The 21,022-nt window shown below is 43.4% G+C and overlaps 1 protein-coding gene across 4 annotated transcripts in view; it reads right to left on the bottom strand.

Moving 5' to 3' along the window:
- Positions 1-21,022, bottom strand: part of LRRC4C (leucine rich repeat containing 4C) — a 3,131,096-nt gene that overhangs the window by 802,777 nt on the left and 2,307,297 nt on the right. The gene's annotated exons all lie outside the window — the stretch shown is intronic.

The following is a 21,022-nucleotide window of genomic DNA, read 5'->3' as shown; positions in this document are numbered from 1 at the left end:
GAATGGACACAAGGTGTCTCCTGCCAAATTGCAGTTCTGTCAGGAGAAAGTGAAATACTTGGGTCACCAGATAGAGAAGGGGTCACGGAGAATAATGAAGGAAAGAATAACAAGTGTACTTCAAAAGAGTCCGCCCAAGACGAGAAAGGAGGTGAGGAAGTTTTTGGGAATGGTGGGCTACTGTCGCCAGTGGATTCCCAACTTCTCGACTCTAGCAAAGCCTTTACTGAAGCTGACCCAGAAGGATGCTTTGGATCAAATTGAGTTGAAAGGAGATGAGATGGATGCTTTTGTTGAATTGAAAGAGTGCATGTGCAGGGCTCCAGCTTTAGGTATGCCTGATTACACAAAGCCTTTCACATTGTTTTGCCATGAACGTGATGCATGTTCTTTGTCTGTCTTGACTCAAGCCCATGGTGGCGTAAACAGACCAGTAGCGTATTTTTCAGCTACTTTGGATCCGGTCGCAGCAGCACTCCCAGGGTGTTTGCGCGCCGTAGCAGCAGTTGGTATCAGCCTCACTCAGAGTGAAGGAATAGTGATGGGACACCCAGTAACAGTCATGGTCCCTCACTCAGTTGAGATACTTTTGACCCGCTCCCGAACGCAACACATGACTGGAGCAAGACTCACAAGGTATGAAACGATTATTCTGGGCTCACCGAATGTGCAGCTGAAAAGGTGCACTACGTTGAATCCAGCAACCTTGCTTCCTGGAGAAAATGCTGAAATTGAGAACGCTGAAGACGTCGAGCATGACTGCCTTCAGGTGACTGAATTTTGCACAAAACCCCGACCGGACATTAAGGATACTAAGCTTGATGAAAATGACCAAATTCTTTTTGTTGATGGTTCATGTCTAAGAGACGGGATGGGGATTTTGAAAGCAGGATACGCTGTATGTACTGTAACAGGTGTCTTGGAAGCGGGATGGCTCCAAGGAGTCTATTCTGCACAAGTAGCAGAACTTGTAGCCCTTACCAGAGCATGTCAACTGTCTGCATTAATGAAAGTCACCATTTACACTGATAGTCAATATGGGTTTGGGATTGTGCATGACTTTGGACAACTATGGTCACAGAGAGGTTTCCTGACTTCTTCAGGATCCCCAGTGAAGAATGGGGAAAGGATAAGGGAATTGTTACACGCCATTCAAGTGCCAGCTGAAGTTGCAGTGGTAAAGTGCAGTGCTCACACGAAAGGACAGGACTATGTTTCTCTGGGAAATGCATATGCGGATCAAGTCGCAAGATTTTGTGGCTTGAACTGTATATTACTCAGAGATGAATGGAATTCAATAAGTGAGCCAGAACTAGAACCAGCTGAAGCATTTGCCTTGAAGGTCGTAGATACGATAGATGAATTAAAAGCATTGCAGAATAACGTCAGGGAGGATGAAAGAGATTCCTTGATTAAATCACAGTGTATAAAGACACCAGACGAGTTATGGGTTTCAAATGAGGGAAAATTTGTTTTGCCAAACAGTCTCTTATCACAGCTTGCGCGGTTCTATCATGGGCAAGCTCACCTAGGGAGAGATGCCATGATAAGATTGTTCAAAACTGATTGGTTTAACCCCAGATTTCGTCAAGCTGCAGAAGCAGTTTGCCATCGATGTGTCACTTGCCAGCAGATGAACCCAGGAAAGGGAACAGTTGTGAACGCGAGCCACATTGGTAGGGCAAGCGGGCCTTTTAGTCGTATGCAGATGGACTTCATTGAGATGCCCGTGCATGGAGGTCTAAAGTATGTGTTGGTGATTGTGTGCATTTTTAGTCACTGGATTGAAGCATACCCCACACGTAGAAATGACAGCCTTACAGTTGCAAAGTTATTGTTGAGAGAGTTAATACCACGTTTCGGATTCCCGATCTCTTTAGAATCAGATAGGGGAAGTCACTTCAATAACGAGGTGATAAAGTTACTTTGCGAAGCGCTGAACATTGAGCAGAAACTGCATTGTAGCTATCGCCCTGAAGCATCAGGACTGGTGGAGCAGATGAATGGTACACTGAAATCAAGAATGGCGAAAATATGTGCATCGACAAATTTGAAATGGCCTGACGCATTGCCCTTAGTGCTAATGTCAATGAGAAACACCCCTGATAGAAAAACTGGATTGTCTCCGCACGAAATTCTCATGGGCAGGGCTATGAGACTTCCTGCAGTTCCCGCAAACGCGCTTTTGAATATTACAGATGATATGGTGTTAGACTACTGCAAAGGACTGGCTGACGTGGTTCGCTCTTTCTCTCACCAGGTGGAAGCGACCACCTTGCCACCGGATCCAAGGTCCAGGACACGCACTGAAAGCAGGTGACTGGGTCGTGGTAAAGAAGCACGTGAGAAAGTCGTGTCTGGAACCCCGTTGGAAAGGCCCTTTCCAAGTGATCCTGACGACAACTACCGCTGTGATGTGTGCGGGGGTTCCCAACTGGATTCACGCCAGTCACACAAAGAAGGTGTTGTGTCCCACAGATGAGGAAGTTGAAGCGCTGAAACTGCCAGTGCCTGATAAAACAGTGCCGAGTGCTGAGACAGAACAAAACCGAACTGAAAGCGGACAGGCAGAAGCAGGAGAGAGAGAGATATTATTGGAGAACGAAGAGTCCGACTCACTTGGGGAAGACCAAGGAGAAAGTTCAGACAGCGACGAAGAAGCTGAAGGTCACAAAGAGCCTGAAGCAGCTGAGGGTAGCAAAAAGCCTGAAGCAGCTGAAGGTGACAAAGAACCTGAAGCAGCTGAAAGTGATACAGAGCCTGACGAAAGTAACGGTGAAGAAGGGCTCGAAAAAGGTGAAAAAGCAGGAGAGCCTGATCAGAGGAGGGCTTTCCCAGAAACAGACGATACAGAAAAAGAAAAAGAGAACGTGATCGATTCCCCAGAGGGAGGGGACAAGGCAGAACAGAGCGAAAAGGTTCAAACTTCTACAGAAAAGGTAGCAGGTCCATCGAATGGACACGGTGCAAAGAGGAGACTAAGTATATCACCAGTAAAACAAAGGACTGGAGAAGGTTTGAACGACGGAGAAAGGCCAAAAGTAAAAGAGAAAAGAAAAGAAGTGTCTGTCGTGGTACCAACCTCGAGTGAAGAAAAAGACTTGACAAAAGAGGAAAGTACCAGCGAGGCAGAATCAAAAAGAGAAGCAAAATTGAAAAGGATACCGAACAGAAGGTATTCCGGTCCTGAATGGGCATATGCAGTCAATGACGATTGGACTGACGAGTTTGTATCTCTAAGCATCGAGAACGAAGAAGAAGAAGAGATACCAATAGAAAAGAAAAGTTTTATGGACAGTGTTGATTGAAAGGGTGATAAATGATACTGCTTGCTACAATCTAAAGTGAAACAAACAACCAGCTGAGACTTTGCTAAACCGATAAAGACTGAGTTATTGCCGAATTGAGACAAATGCTGCTAACCGATAAGTGACTGGCCTCCTGAAGAAAACTGTGTGAACATTGCGCTCGTTCAGCTTTGTAACTGAATTGCTAAATAGTTTCATTTATAGGTGCTTCTAGCTCTCTGATTCTATACAGATCATGAAGCAAAACAATAGAAAGAAATATTGTAAATATGTGTGTATAGGCTTGGTAATTGCATGTGTACTAATAATAATGGCAATAGTGCTTGCAATGCATGGAAAGGGTGAGAATGAGAGAATTGATGCTTCTACTTTTGCTCCTGTTACTGTCACTGAACTAACCGCATTGAAGAGGCTAGCATTGGATGAGAGACTCTTGCACGATAAGAAAGAGCTTTCGTATAATGTTTTCTATCGCTTGCTAACAGAATATGTTGAGACAATGGATGCGAAAGATTGTTATGTGTGTACACAGATACCGACATCAGTGAAGGAAGGGGTGACATATCACCACATGCCTCTTACATACGGGATTACATGTAGTATAGTAATGTCTAGGTTTTACGGTCAAACTAACATACAGTATTTTTACTCAAATTATGATGTTACCTTTGCTTATGTTCCTATAATAACGCAGCTAAGCCAGATTGCTAAAGATTGGGATGCTAAGATAATGAGGGAATTTTTCGAGCCAATGCTACCTTTTGAAACGGCTCACGCTCATAGGGAAAATCTTACCTGCTCGCTCTCTGCAGTAGAGATAAGCTTTTTAGATCGCACAGATGATAGAAGGGCACAAATGAAGGCGAAATTAGAAAAGGAGTTACATAAGAGGACTTCAGTAGATAATTATGATTTTGCTGCAATAAAGACACAAGGGAAAATTGCTTTAGATGCTTGGCATGTAGGGAAGTTTTGTATATATCGAGGTGAATCTTATTATGTCAACATTTTTGTAGGAGCGAGTGAGTGTAAACACACGTTTATCTTTAAGGCCAAATGGACATTCATGATGGATGGACTTGACCCTGTCATTCCAGGTGTATATTACATTTGTGGGTATAATGCCTATTATCGTCTTCCAAAGGGATGGTGGGGGAGATGTTATTTGGGTATAGTGTTCCCAAAGGTTTATCAACTGGATGACCTATCGATGATTCAAAAGACATCTGGATCCCATCGTATCCAGAAAAGAGAGACCGCAGCTGCTGTGGTAGGAGATATATTTGGAGCCATGATTCCTTCATTGGGAGTTGTGCTGAATTCCATCAAAATAAGAAAGTTGTCTACTATAGTGGATAACATGTTGACAAAGTTTTCAGGTGCTATAATCCTGATAGATGCTGAACTTGCAGCGGAAAGAGCTATGACTCTTCAAAATAGGCTTGCTTTAGACATTCTTTTAGCAAAGGATGGTGGCGTTTGCAAAATGCTTGGTGCACAACACTGTTGTACATATATCCCTGACAATAGTGTGAAAATTAAAACTATGCTTGCTAATCTAACAAAAGAAAGTGCAGATTTGAAGGAACTGAAAGAACCAGGAGTGTGGGAGAAGGTTGGAAAAGGACTTGCTTCAGTGGGACATTGGATTGGGGGAATTTGGAATGGAATATTGTTAAAAATAATAGAGGGAATTTTAATAGTGATAATTTGTGTATTTGGAATTTGGGTAATAAAAAGGGGAATAATAATGATTATGGAAAGAATTAAAAGAAGAAAGGAGGAGAAAATTATGAAAAGAATGGCAGAAGAATACAAAGCGCAAACTAGGGGAACTAAAAGGAAAAGAGAACTGACAGAATTTTAATGGAATAAAATTTGTGGGCTTAATTTGTGTGATGACCAGTAGTCATCAGAGGAGGGATTGATGAAGCAGAAAATGAAGGTTTTGATTTATTAACGCATAAACGTAGTGTGAAATAATCATGTGTGACTTTAACCGAACTAATAAAGATTGTACGGGGACAAAATGTGCCCTTAGAGTAGTTTGCCAACATTTATAAGCGTGCTTTATATAACGTGGTGTATTAGAATTGCACTAATCCGACATAATCATAAACGTGCGCTACGATTTGCTTGTTTGAAATGCTTTAGCTTAGCATTACTTTAATGGAGGCTTTGGCCTAGTTGCCTGGTCTCACGGTTTAGATGCTCGTATTTTTCCAATGTGCTATTAAACGTGTATTTCTGCTTGAAGCTGTACTTTTCCACTGAAACCGTTCACATGCTTATCTTAAAGTTTCGTGCCAGCCTGGCATATTTTCTCTTTACTCCAAGGTCGATTTGCAGGTGCGGACAATGGAGGCTCTGAAAGTGAACTAATTGGTATACAATGTTGCAACGTGCGTACCCATCTCCAAGGATAATGTATGCTTAAGTAAAAGCTTGAGAACTGTCGTTTTTGATTGGACAATTTGAAGCTAACCTATGAACCCTCCAATGGAGACCCTACTGGATTCGAACTGTTGTCTATAAAAACCAGGTGCACGAGAAGAGATTAGGCCATTACCCGGACACTACGCCATTTTGTAGACTTCGTAGCTATTATGGCCCATCTTGCTGCGACGCCATTTTGAGAGATACTTTGATGCTTTCTCTAATCGAGAGAAAGAGACTTTAAATGATTCTTGCCCTAGAGACTTTAACTTTGAAATGCCCTTTGCATGAAGTAGTAGTTTTATTGCCGCCGTGAGGCAATTGCCCCGTCCACCCCTGCCCCTTTGCCCCATCCCATGCCGATCGAAAAACGGTACCTGTGAGACGAAGACTTCCTTGTATGCTGATCGTAATTGGTAAATATGAAAGGAAAATTGTAAAATTGCATTGTGTTTCTTTTAGGTAACCAACTGCTGATTTTGATAAGAGCCATAGCTAGGAGTTTTCTAAATTCATGTTGCTAAATTGTTTTTGCATGAAGTCCCACATGCCGATGCTAATTTGAGGTTAGACGAGGATTCCATATGTCGCACGATGCAATTTGAGATCTTGTTCTGCTGACTAAAGGTACGCAATTAGCTCATTACAGATTATCGTATTAGTGATTTGCATTGCCATTATCGAATGCCTTGTGATTCAAATGCTTCATAGATTACACTTGTTTCGCCGTTATGGACAGCTATTAATGTTCATTTATGTTTATCATTTGGTGTTGAGACACATATATATTGTGCTGGCTTTGTTAATATAGGGAAATAAATTCACTAACTTTGCAATAAACTGGTGTGGTTATTCCTGACTGAAAGGTCAGGGTTCGCCGAAATGTATTCTGGATTAATTGTTAAGTGTTATGTTGATCAAGGTATTGCTTATGTTCGTTATTGATTATTGATTTGATGCGACTGATCGATATAAGAGTACGGAGAGTTCCCACTTAGTCAAAAGATTCATCGGCCTAAAGAGCGTCCGAACACAGGTAAATTATTACTACGGTTCGCTCTATCAAGGGGATAAGGTATATTGCTCAGTTCAGTCCCTACAGACACTCATGACTCTGCCTTTCACCCACTCCAAAGTACACATCTACTCACTTGCTACATTTTGCCAAACATACATGTTCTCTGTAAAGAGATTTCCATTAGTCACTTTCAGAACCTACCACCAATACTTGAACCACTCATGTGGCCTATCGTCCACAACCACATTAAAGGATTAAAGCTTTTACCCCCTGACTGAGTTAAAACACATTTTCGAAGGTCGCCTCCTTAGTCTTGAAAGATCTGCCCATGATGAGCACATTCCCACCACCAGAACTGCCAACTTGTGTACAGAGTGAAGTAATGTACATTATTACGAACACCTTAACCATTCAAGGTACGTAATCAATAGCACTGTTTAGTATTCTGTATCTATGTTGATGTGTACGACAAGGCTTCTAAATGTATTTTTTACGTTACATACAGTACTGGTCTGATGCATGCTAACATAATTATTTTTTCTGCATTTGCAGTTCATAATGCACGTGCAGGACCTAGAAAGTAGGCACACGTGTTGATGTGCAGCTAGCACATGTGTGATGGCCATGTTTTCCAGAGGTACATTGAAAAGCAGAATTGATTACACATTGTTGTCTCTAAATTTATGGGACTGGTTGGCCATGTTTTCTTAAATTTCTCTAACAAAAACAGAAAGAAAAACTTACATTTAAATATGGCTACATGTGTGTTCCGTCCCCAGATAAAGGGAAACAGCAGCAGCAAAGTTTGTGTACATTTTGTTTTGAGCAAATAGCACTGGAGCTGATCATGAATCAACCCCAACTCAGTCCATGCTTCGGAAAGGCATGCAGGATATCAGTTAAGGGGCTGGGTAATGCACATAGACTGATTGCTGGAGGGGCTGCTAAAATACAAACCGCCAACGTCAGGCTTGTATGCACAATAAAGTACACATGGAGGTATTACATGACTTGTCATATTAGGCAACATATACAATCATGCTGTTTTACAGCTTCTTATAAGTAAGTAATACTTTATTACAGTGAAGAAGACCATAAAAGTGATATACAATAACAAAATTCAGCATACAAAATATCACTAAACTCCAAAATTACAGGATACAATTCACACAGTACAAAAGTTAAATACATAAGCAAAACCCTCCCCAAGAGCAGCATACATCATTCATACTAACTGTAGCAACCCAACGCAGTATACACAAAATAGCCACTGTGGTTGCACTGAACAAACACAATGAGCAAAGTGCAAGAAAACAAACCTATGTTAAAACAGTTAGAAAAGGGGACAACCTTCAATTAACCAAGTGTACCAACCTCTAGGCACCTGATTTGAACCAATGGTGACATGACAGAAAAGGCCCATGAAGGATGGAAGAACACCAAATACAATCAGAACATTGCTGCACAGTTCACGGGACAATATAAGCCAAATAAAAGGGCAAACATACAATCCACAATTAAATCTCCTCTCTCCGAATCTGAGCTGGGAATTAAGTCGGGGCCGAAAGATACAGAACAGGTTATACAATAACATAAGACCCAAATAGTTCCTGGTGACTCCGACTACTAGAAATCTGATCATGTAGAAAACCTTAACCCTGTTTGTGTCAGAGCTGAGAATGCGAAGACCGGGGAGGTAGTGCAGAAACCCCAAATTCTGGTAGTAAGGTTTCAGCTATTTAGATGTAGCCCATTTATACATCAGACAGCTAAACAGAACATGTTCGATAGCTTCCACCCGGTCCATGCAAACTATATGTTATGTTATGGAAATTTTATAGAGCGCATAGCTACCCTAAGGCCTCCCGATGCTATAAAGAAATCTCCAACAACTAGGCAAAAGTGACAGATGTTAATACAGCCAAGTTTTTAATAGCCGGCGAAATCATAGTTTGTGGCTTGTTTCCTGGGGAGAAAGAGGCAGGGAGTTCCAGAGTTTAGAGCCAAGATAGGATATACAGTAGATCGTCCGCCCCATTTAGCTTTTTTTATTGGCGGAACAGCTGCTAATGCTGCTGATGATTCCTGCTGATGATTGCTGCTGCTGATGGCTGCTGCTGATGATTGCTGCTGAAGATTGCTGCTGAAGATTGCTGCTGATGATAGCTTATGAAAAATAGCTAAGGTGCGCAAAAGCGGGAATCCCTAGCATGAAGGGCTCTGTGTATGCAACACAGTGCCTTGAACTTTAGTCGTTGCTCGATTGGGAGCCAGTGTAAGGCTAAAAGGGCAGGTTTGACTGATTGGTGTCTGGGTACATTAAAGAGAAGGCGGGCAGCCGTGTTTTGAACCAGCTGCAGTTTCTTCTTAACATAGTCTGGAGAGCCCAAAAACAGGGCGTTTCCATAATCCAGACAAGAGATAATTAATGCATGGACAATAATTCTCTTTGCAATAAATGGGAGGACTTTAAAGATTTTTTTAAATAAATTTTTTTGTCAGGGGATGCCTTGGTCCATTTGCAGATGTAACTATTCAGTGCCAAGATACCAACCCTAAACTTGACTAAAGGTTTTTTCGCCCACTGCGGATCGACCTCATCCAAGTATATTTCAAACTTCGGAGAGGAGTTCCTAGTCAAAAACGTACCAGTAAGGCTTTTCCTAACCAAATTTATTGTATGTTCAGAGTTTATATACCACCAGAATAGCTTCTTCAAAAGGCATTTCAAAGAAGAGTTGATAGAGAAAGGGTTAATCCACATAGCTTCTAGGCCCAGAATATTTAACAATTTTTCAGACTTGGGTCATCCATGTGGTACCCAGGTTCCTATCCAGCTGCACAGGTACCAGATTTCCAGTTCCGGAGTAGACCAGATCCTAACCCAACAGATCAAGGGGCATATTTATACTTTTTGATGCAAAACTGCACTAACGCAATATTGCATCAAAAAGTTCAGCACCGGCTTGCGTCATTCCTGAGCGCCAGCCGTGTGCCATAGGTGGGCTAGCATAAAAAGAAATGACGTTAGCCGGGTGAGGGTGGCGGTATGGGAGAAGGGGTTTTGCACCAAAAGATGATGTTAGGCTGGTTAGAGGCAAAAAAATGCCTCTAACCAGCCTAGCGTCAATCTCTGAAGCAAAACCATCCATACCACATGACTCCTGTCTTAGAAAGGACAGGAGTCAAGACCACCACCCCAATGGCCAAGAGAGGGGACCAGTGTCCCCTGGGCATTGCCATTGCACCCTGTGCCATGCAGGGGGCCTCAAGTTGGGCCCCAATGACACTATAATTAAAAAAATTAAATACTTACCTGTACTTACCCTACTTACCTGGGATGGGGTCCCCCATTCTCCGGTGTCCTTCTGGTGTGGGTGGGGGTGTTCCTAGGGCTTGAGGACGGCACCTGTGGACCCATTCCATGGTGTTTAACCATGGAAATGGGTTCACAGATCCCCTAACGCCTGGTCTGAACCAGGCGTTAAATAATGGTGCAAATCAAGCTTTGCACCATTATTTAGCACCTCCTCCCACCCGTGCCTCATTTTAGCACAGGAGGATAAATATGGGGCTATGAGGTTAGCACCATTTTTTAGATGGGAACGCCTACCTTGCATCTCATTGACGCAAGTTAGGTTCACACATCCAAAAAATCGCGCAAACTCCAATATTTTGACGTTAGACATGTCTGACGTCAAAATATAAATACAGAGTTAGTATTAGGCAAATTCGGTGCAAACGGAGTATAAATTTGCCCCTAAGTTCGGTGCCTTCTGTGCAAAACTAAATCATTAATTGTTGGTGAAGATTTGCTGAATGTGGATTTGTTTTGTTCTTCAGAAATTTGTGTATTTTTGAAGCAACTGGATGCCTATATATCTAATGTAAAACTAGCTAGATGATGCCACAGAATGTGCCGTTTATTGCCTTTATTTTATAACAGTTTGAATAATTTGTCTTTCACTGTTCCTTTTCCTGGCCACATAATGTGCTCCTTCATTTTCCTAAGTATATTGGCTTGTATTATGTGAAACGTCTAAAAGGATGACATCGGTTTTTATTGCAATAGGAATCTTTGATATGTAAAATTAATATTTTTGATTATATGTTAAGGTACCTTTATGAGAACCCAGTTACTAGAAGTAAACACATGTAATTTGTATACAGATACTAAATACGTCAGGTCATTAGAGTCTGGCTGTAAGCAAGTAGAATAGTTTAGCTCCTCAATGCAGAGAGGTGTATTCAACCCACAGATCAGTGCTTAATTTGTAAATAAAGAGGTGCCGGTGCTCAAAGCCCTTCTGTTAAACACGAGACTGTTGTAATTAAATCTGCCAGCACTGAATACAGAGGCAGCGTAATCCTGAAGCTATCTCGGGCCTCTTCAATCAATTTACGACCACCCGTGCCCCTTCAGTTTATCCTGCAGCTTTCTACTTTCTCCCTTTATGACGCTTTTTAGTTTTTCCTTCTTCCGTCTTTCTCATATGTGTCTTTTGCTCGCAGCAATTGTTTGAGGCATAAGAATAAGCCCCGGCCCTCACAAATAAGTGCCGGTGCTCAGCACCGGAAACAACAAGCACAAATTAAGCACTGCCACAGATCAAAGAGCGAATACGAGTAGGGTTGATTCAGCCTTTCATTTTTCACAGCTAATAAAATGAGAACCGAATCTTCTGTTTTAGATATTGTGGGGCATATTTATACTCCGTTTGCGCCGAATTTGCGTCGTTTTTTTCGACGCAAATTCGACGCAAAACTAACTCCATATTTATACTTTGGCGTTAGACGCGTCTAGCGCCAAAGTTCATGGAGTTAGCGTAATTTTTTGGCGTGAACACCTTCCTTGCGTTAATGAGATGCAAGGTAGGCGTTCCCGTCTTAAAAAATGACTCCCAGGCATGTGCGTGGTATTTATACTCCCGGGCAAAAATGACGCCCGGGAGTGGGCGGGGCAAAAAACCCCGCATTTGCGCCTCTTTTTAACGCCTGGGTCAGGGCAGGCGTTAAGGGACCTGTGGGCTCAGAATGAGCCCAGAGGTGCCCTCCCCTGCCCCCAGGGACACCCCCTGCCACCCTTGCCCACCCCAGGAGGACACCCAAGGATGGAGGGACCCATCCCAGGGAAGAAAAGGTAAGTTGTGGTAAGTATTTGTTTAAAAAAAATTTGTGGCATAGGGGGGCCTGATTTGTGCCCCCCTACATGCCACTATGCCCAATGACCATGGCCAGGGGACATAAGTCACCTGGGCATGGCCATTGGGCAAGGGGGCATGACTCCTGTCTTTGCTAAGACAGGAGTCATGTTAATGGCGTCTGGGCGCCCAAAAAATATAGCGCAAATCGGGTTAAGACGATTTCTTGGCCTCAGCCTGACTTGCCCCATTTTGGGACGTCCAAACGCCATTTTTCCCTACGCCGGCGCTGCATGGTGTACGTCGTTTTTTTTCACGCACACCTGGCAGCGCCCGCATGGCGCTTCAGAATGGCGTTAGCCGGCGCTAATTTTTTTGGCGCAAAACTGCGTTAGCGCAGTTTTGCGTCAAAAAGTATAAATATGGCCCTGTATTTCATAAGGTGTCTAGACATAGTGAATTGTAGGCACTATGGAAAACGGAAACTATTGTAAAGCTGACATTTATCTGTGACCCTCTTTGAAGCTGTGAGACCCGCCAGACAGGTACCTGGTCCCCAGACTCTGCCCTCTGGTTTACTTGCTGGTCCTGAGTAAAGCCATCCTCCTCCCTCTCGGACAGTTCTGCTGTCTCCCGGCACACTGAGCCTCCAAAGCAGAATCCTATTTGCATTTTTATAGAGTCCACGACATCTTTGAATGCGCTCCCAGATAAGTGCATTAATATTTTATATTTCAAAAAAACAAACCCAGAGTTGGCCTCCTCCGGTCCTCCCGGTGTTTTATCAGAACCTGAGCCTGAAGAGCGCGGCACATTTAATTAACATGTCAATACAGGAGCCGTCTCTGAACGCTGGGCCTCTTGTCTGTCACAGTGACATTCCCAGGAAATCAAGGGCAGGACATCTCCTTCTATCCTCTGTGTCAGCAGCTTGAGTGGAGGAGAAACAAAACATAAGTTGGAAATCGCATTTCTCCGCCTTCCATCCTGCCTTAGCTTTCATGCAGACTTTGAAAACTGCACACTTTGTAGGCCCGGGCTCATGCTAGCCCCGGCAACAAAGAATTTAGGGCATATTTATCGGATTTTGGCTCAGGGTGACACAGTAACTCACCTTAGCGCTGCTCTGTGTAAAAGGGAAAAGGCAGGAATGTGGCATACCTATGGCACATGGTGCATTCCTGTCCTTTCCCCCTGCGCTGGTGCCGTTTCGGCAGCCTACGCCAATGAAGGCACCATTGTGCAAGGGTGCCTGCGTTGCACGTGGGATTGTTTGGTGCAGGAAAAATTCTGGGAGGCTTTTTCCTCTTTCTATGTGTGCTGCATTCCGGAAAAAAATGAAGAGAAATAAAGACATTTCTCCTTGTTGCGCCTCCTCTGGGGAGGCGTAAAGTTTTCCATAGGCTTACATGGCCTTGTAAATCAGGGGATGCGTCAAAATCCATGGGTGTTCTGTGGGAAAACCCACTGCAGCTTGAGTGGAGGAGAAATAAATTATAAGTTGGAAATCGCATTTCTCCGCCTTCCATCCTGCCTTAGCTTTTATGCAGACTTTGAAAACTGCATACTTTGTAGGCCTGGGCTCATGCTAGCCCCGGCAACAAAGAACTTAGGGCATAATTATGGGATTTTGGCTCAGGGTGACACAGCAACTCACCTTGGCGCTGCTCTGTGTTAAAGGGAAAAGGCAGGAATGTGCTGTATCTATGGCACACAGTGCATTCCTGTCCTTTCCCCCCTGCGCTGGTGCCGTTTCTGCAGCCTACGCCAATGCAGACACCATGGTGCAAGGGTGCCTGCATTGCATGCAGGATTGTTTGGTGCAGGAAAAATTCTGGGAGGCTTTTTCTTCTTTCTATGTGTGCTGCATTCTGGAAAAAAATGAACAGAAATGAAGACATTTCTCCTAGTTGCGCCTCCCCTGGGGAGGCGTAAGGTTTTTAGGCATCCATAGGTTTACATGGCCTTGTAAATCAAGGGATGCGTCAAAATCCATGGGTGTTCTGTGGGGAAACCCACCGCAATGTCCGTGGGAGGGCTCCCTAAGGCAGAGTAAGGCAAGGCAGCAATTTGCGCTGCCTTGTCTTACTCCATATTTATGAGGCCATTCAAAGCCATGCAAAGTGGCTTTGCATGGCCTCATAAATATGAGTTAGTGGTTTGTGGTGCCATTGCCTCACATAAAGTGATGCAATGTCAGTGCAAGGGCCTCTTGAATATGGCCTCTAGCATGTTTTCATCATCCCCTGACTACCCTGCTGCCTGTACTAGTCGGTGGTCGTGCAAATGGTGCACTGTTACCATACAGTTACTCCTTACATCTGTTTCATAGCAACAGCCTCTTGCTTGCAAATGTATTTGTTTTGTGTTACATACATGGGTACTAATAAGCAACTACTGAACTCAAATCTATAGATAAACTTCCATCAGCAAGCAACTAAATTAATAGGCAGAAGGGGATTCAACTCTCGATATTTGGAGTGAGGAGATCAGTTAGCACCTCCACAGTTCAAGGGGACAGTGGGGCTGTTCATGGGTTACACTAAATTTGAGCTGTGGGATTCTTTGTATGAGAGGCTGTATACTGAACCAAAAACAAAAATACCTGGTGAAGTCCAGGGATGGAGGAAAGGGAGTGTGCTTGGGAAAGCCGAAACTCATAGATAATGGACTTTCGTCCCTAGAGCTAAGATACACTTGCATGGTGCAAACACAGGTGCTGCACAAAATATCTGAAAGCAAACCAATATGCTTAATGAGCACAAGATGTGCATAGGATAATAGATGACCACTAGAAAATATTTCCAGAGGGTTACATTTCGCATCTTTTATATCTCTAAACATATGTACTGTAAGCAGCATTTACAGCATGCATACTTGTATTTAACAATGCTGGCATGATTAATCTTGGTTAATACTACACAAGTACATATATACTTCATGATATGCATATGAAGCCACCCAATATTTTTTAATACTTAAACAAAATATTTTTGGGGATCATGTTAAGTCAGGGTCATCAAGTTAGGTTTGGTAAGGATTTGCAACATGTCATAATAGACAAACATTATTACCCCGTGGTGGTCACCACTGAGTAATTATTGTTAGGGCCACTTTCTGTAGGAAAATAATTTTTTGGTTTAACCTTATAACTTTGGTGCTGTTGGACAAATCTTTATGAAACTTTAAAGTAAAGTTCATCCACCACACCTCCTTTCTGTAAAGTTTTGGTGTAATTAGTTAAGTGGAGGCAGAGGAAAAGGGGGGGTCCCAAAACACGTTTCCCCCAATTGAACAGTGATACAGCAAAACCTGCTGAACAGAATTACACCATTGTTGCCAGAAACTGTGCTTTTTGTAGTTTGGTTCAAATCTCTTCAATAGTTTTTGAGAAAATAAGGTTCAAAATGTAAACATATAAAAGGATGTGGATCCCCGACAGATCTAACAGATCTAAAGATAGGCTCCGGAGCCACATTTATCAAAGGACTGTGTTGCCCTTGCATCATGCAAGGTGTTGCAAGGCAATACAATCCTTAAGCCAGATTTAACAAGCCACACAAAGATACCTTGCATGGTCTGGTGTGGCTTGGTAAATTTGGAGGAATGCAAGTCAGACTTAATCTGCACTGGGATGGCGTTACGTGGATAGAAAATGAGTGACCCCACTCTTCCACATATGTGTTTTTGGCGCATTCCCAGATTTACCAAAGCAAGTAAACCTGGAAATATGTCAAAATTGCATGAGGTGCAACATGGAGGAATAGCTCTATTTCTCCCTATTTTTCCTCTTTCTGAGGGACACTTAGAAGGAAGAAAATGCCTCTAAAGATTGTTTTTGTGCAGGAAGGTCTCCCTTCCTGCACAGAAACAATTCTGCCTACAATGCAGGTATCCCTTGAACCATGGTGCAAGGGTGCATAGATTGGCGCTAAGCAGCACACACAGTGTGCCAGCACAGAGAGCAGGAATGCACCATATGTTACTAAATATGGTGCATTCCCGCTCTCTCCGTTTGACACAGCGCAGCACATTAACTTGTCTTGTTGCATTGCGTGGCATCAAAAATTTATAAATATGGCTTCTGGCTGCCAGAACATGAACAAAGATATGTCAGCAGCCACTTTAGTACTCAGGGACTCAGTCACATGCCCTGCACAAACAATAAAAAATATAGTGACAGGGTTTGGATACCCTGCCCATCTAGGCCTTGTGTGAGGGGGTGCTCCATGGTACCCCCGGGGGGCAACACATTTATTTATTTGGAGTGGTACTGCCGGTCCACAGAGGATTTGTGGATCCATAGCTCCCTTATAAAAGAAAGACAGGCTTCTAGTGTTTCAGAAATAAGCACCCCCAGGCCTCTGTAAGGCCCTAAGGACCCCATCCCTAAGGGCTGATTTATTTTTAGGGTTGAGGAGGCATGCACCCTTCAGCACTTTTCCACTCTGCAGGCATGTACATGTTTTTGTTCATTTCTATTTTTAGGCCTCACCTAGACACAGCAGTACATGTCTATAAGAGATCTCATGGTATAAGAAATTTTACTCTTGTGCAACAAATATAGTACAAAATCAGTGGGCTTTGTACCAGATCACATCAGCCATTAGTTCCTGGCATTTTGTATGACTTGTTATTGGTTGGCTGTCCCAATGGCCATGGCATTTTGTGGAAGGTTACATGGTGTTGCCATTATTTTACGCATTGGCTATTGTATCAGAATGGGTGTTTAAGTAGTTCCCAGGTCTCCTGACCATTCTGCGTCTCCTTGTTATCCCTTTGCCCCGTAGGCATTTTGTGATCCAGCCACTGTTACTACTCACCATGACCGTGCTTTTTACTGTGTCAGTACATTTGTTTGGACAACTTGAATGAAAAAAGTAATTGTACAATGGCCACCAAGCATGGGCCCAGATGCCCAACAGCTACCTTGTAATGTTTTTTCTTATGCTTTATAAAATATCATCATAAGATGGGGCCAGAGAGGATGTGCGTTCATGCAGGGCTGCCATATTGTAATGTTTTTTCATTAAACTAAAAAAGTAATTCCTGCAAACTAACTGTGAAAGAATGTTTACGTTCAGTGTCCATCTGGTAAAAACTTTGGTACGGCATATAGGTTAGCTGTGCTTGTTTTGCCTGCAATATTCGCAGATTTCCCTATATTGCCCCTAAACTGATCATGTTTGCAGTGAACACTAAGGCCATGATTTATACTTTTTGGTGCAAAACTGCACCAACGCAGTTTTGCACCAAAATGTTTAGCATCGGCTTGCACCATTTCTGAGCACTAGCCGGACACCATATTTATGGAATGGTGCAAGCCAGTGCAAAGGGTAGGCTAGCGTAAAAAAAAATTACATTAGCCAGGTAGGGCTGGCGGTATGGAAGAAGGGGGTTTTGCACCAAAAAAATACATTAGGCAGGTTAGAGTAAAAACAAAAAATGCCTCTAACCAGCATAGAGTCATTTTCTGACGCAAAACCATCCACACCACATGACTCCTGTCTTAGAAAAGACAGGAGTCATGCCCACAACCCCAATGGCCAGAACAGGGGACGGGGGCCCCTCGGCATGGCCACTGCACCCAGTACCATACAGAGGGGCCCACTTCATACTTATCTGTACTTACCTATACTTACCTGGGATGGGGTCCCCCATCCTCCGCTGTACCTCTGGTGGTGTCGGTGGGGGGGTCCCTGGGGCCTGGGGAGGGCATCTGTGGGCTTATTCCATGGTGTTTCACCATGGAAATAGGCCCACAGGTCCCCTAACGCCTGCTCTGACCCAGGAGTTAAATAATGGAGCAAAGCAAGCTTTGCACCATTATTTAACCCCTCCTCCCCCCGTGCGTGATTTTAACATGGGGGATAAATATGGCGCTAAGGCAATAGAGTAATTTTTTGCACGGGAACGCCTACTTTGCATCTCATTGACGCAAAGTAGGTTTCCACATCCAAAAAATGACTTTAACTCCATAAAGTTTGTGCAAGACAGGTCTAGCCCCAAAGTATAAATATGGAGTTAGTTCTGCACCGAATTTGCATAAAAAAGAAATGTCGCAAATTTGGTGCAAAACATGTATAAATATGCCCCTAAGGGTCTTATTATGACTTAGGTGGACTAAAAAGCCCTTCCGCCGAAGTCCCGACGGGTAGGTTACTGCCAGTGTGGCAACCTTCCCACCAGGCCAATTACGAGTTTCCTGCTAGGTCAGCGGGTGGAAACACAGTTTCCGCCCGCTGGCCCAGTGGAAAATGTCCTACAGCATTGTCTCGGACTCATAATAGAGCCGGTGGCAATGCTGTAGTGTGAAGCAGCACCTGTAGTAATGTTCACGCAGACAGTGTAACATTGCATTGGTGTTAGCCAGGTGGGCCCCTCCACTTCCTATGCCAACTGCATGGGCAGTGTAGGGGCCCCCCTGGGGCACCCTTCACCCCATCTCCACCAGCCTTTTCATGGCAGGGTTACCGCCATGAAACCGCTCGCAGAGAAGGGGCTTGTAATCCCCAGGACGGCTCTGCTTGCAGACTGCCTTGGCAGATTAGGACCGCCAACACCACCAGACCATCATGTAGATGAAACTGGCACTGCTGGCAGTCCGACTGCAGCACTACCGCCGCGGTCGTAATATGTTGCATTGGCAGCGGTCCGACCATCACCGCGACCCTGCCCTAAATGTATTCAATCCATGCTGGAGGCCTGTTGGGGTGAGGTTGAGTACTATTGTGTCATCTGCATAATTTATATTTTAATCTTTTTGAACACCATTGGGCTTGACCTAGCTTTCATGGTGCATTTAATATAGTGCTTTCAAACAGCAATGCAGCAGGAATGCAGCCCTGTTGTGGACTATCTTGAGTTATTATATATTCTAGACAGGACTCTGTTGAATACATGCTGTACCTGGGTGCCTGATCCTGCATGATTTCATTTATCAATCAATCAATCAGGGATTTATAGAGCGCACTACTCACCCGGTAAGGTCTCAAGGCGCTGGGGGGGAGGGCTACTGGTCGAAAAGCCAAGTCTTGAGGTGTTTCCTGAATGAGAGAAGGTCTTGGGTCAGGCGGAGGTGGAGCGGTAGGGAGTTCCAGGTCTTTGCGTCAAGGTGAGAGAATGATCTCCCTCCGGCAGTCGTGCGACGGATGCGAGGAACGTAGGCAAGGGTGCGGTTGGCGGAGCGAAGGTTGCGGGTGGGGGTGTGAAAGGTAAGTCTGTCATTGAGGTAGGCGGCACCTGTGTTGTGGAGGGCCTTGTGTGCGTGGATGAGGATTTTGAAGGTGATCCTCTTTGATACTTGTAGCCAGTGTAGGTCTCTGAGGTGGGGTGAGATGTGGTCGCAGCGTGGGATGTTCAGAATGAGGCGTATTTATCAGTGTCAGTGATGATTTCAGGGCCCCCAAATCTTGCATTTTCATCCACAGCGTATATTTACATACAACATTGAAGCCATAGACAGACTCAACTGTGCTATCCATAATGGGACGTTTTTTCTATAACTAGTTTTCGTTGAAAGAATGAGTAATCAGAGGCAGCCATCAGTCACAGAGTCCTACATTCTACACCCAACCCTCTTTGAAGGTAGAATTTGCTATTCTTCAGCTCTGGCTCCCAGTGCCACTAACACATTTCTTGCACACATTATTCCAAGATGTCCTTTAAGGCAATCACATTCCCCTTACTGGGGCTTCCCCATTACCAGGTGTGCAAAGACTTCCCTTTGAGGATTCTGGTATCCTACAGAATTTTATAGATGCTGAAAAGATTGGATCTAATATGTCCCTTCCCGTTTCTGGGCTCTGGAATTTGTTAGGGCTCAAATAATAAATTCAATTTGGTTTTTACTTGGTGGCCTCAGACCTTGGTGGATAGCACAATCTCACGATGTAGTGACGATTAATCCAGTCCAACTCCCCAAATGGATGTTCAGCCTGATCCAAAGTTTAGCCACAGGTGTAAAATGTGTTACCATATATTTTTTGGGATGGGGTCATTGTAATCTTCTTACACACTGACGAGCTTTGACTACTAATTGAGTCAAGAGTTCGAAAGTATTCCATTATCCCTGTTCCATATTTTCCATAAGTTTACTTTTCGGAAATCACACTACCCTGTAATACCCAGATGATGTTTTGTGATTAGTAGACAGAGTTTGCCTTTGCTTTGTCTTTTTCCGGCAGATTGAATGACTTGCCTGTGAACCAAATATGATCATGAAAGTGAATGTCAGTAATAGGTCATGCATTTTTTGGAAAGACTGCATGGCAATCTCTCTCAATGTTACCTTTTGTCTAGCAAGTCAGACCTTGAGGCCTTATGCATTCTATTCGGAATAATCTAACTAGGAATGAAAATGAGAAGTAATTCTGCACTCAAATGCAATTGCCCAGCTAACAATGGACATTTTTCTGCAGCAGCAAGTCTGACTCAGCAGGAACTCACAGAGAAGGTATCCAGCCTCGTGGGGCCCTTTTCACTCAGAGGGTAATGGCACTCAAAATACATTGATGAAAATTCCTCATTTTGTTTTGAGTGCCAATTTCAGAATCAAGTTACATTAACCATTACCCTTTGGGGTAATTAATGGTAATAGTTTCCAAGAGTCTATTATTGCTTCACTTAGCACACAATAATTTGCACTGGATCATCTTGTCACCATAGGCATCTGGTCCCACCCCTAATGGATCTTTTTGTACATTAATATCCAAATTAGACAATTGATCAACACTGCGTTTCTGAATATTATCAAACAAATTAATTATACTCTGGATATCCAGTCATTCCACAATGTAACTCTAAGAGTGAACTTGGACAAATTGGTTTACGTTTGTATTTCTTTGGGAACTGCCAAATTATTTTGTGTGTATTTGTTTATGTCTTACCAGCAAATACAATTGAGTAGTCAGTCAGATAACAAAATATCATCTTTGTTTAGTCATTCTTTGATTTCCTTTATGTCACCTGTTCATTCAAGATAGTTATCATTTATTATTAATTCCACTAATCCAAAGAATAGAATACATTCCCTGTTAATAGACTACTCTCCCAGGATTTCAGAAATTACCTTACTACAGGAATCACACACAACATTGTCAATGGCATGTGTGCCATTA

Source organism: Pleurodeles waltl, chromosome 3_1 (assembly GCF_031143425.1).
Source record: "Pleurodeles waltl isolate 20211129_DDA chromosome 3_1, aPleWal1.hap1.20221129, whole genome shotgun sequence".
Classification (NCBI taxonomy): Eukaryota; Metazoa; Chordata; class Amphibia; order Caudata; family Salamandridae; genus Pleurodeles; species Pleurodeles waltl.
The sequence above is the reverse complement of the archived record's forward strand: the minus strand, read 5'-3'. Positions and strand labels throughout refer to the sequence as shown.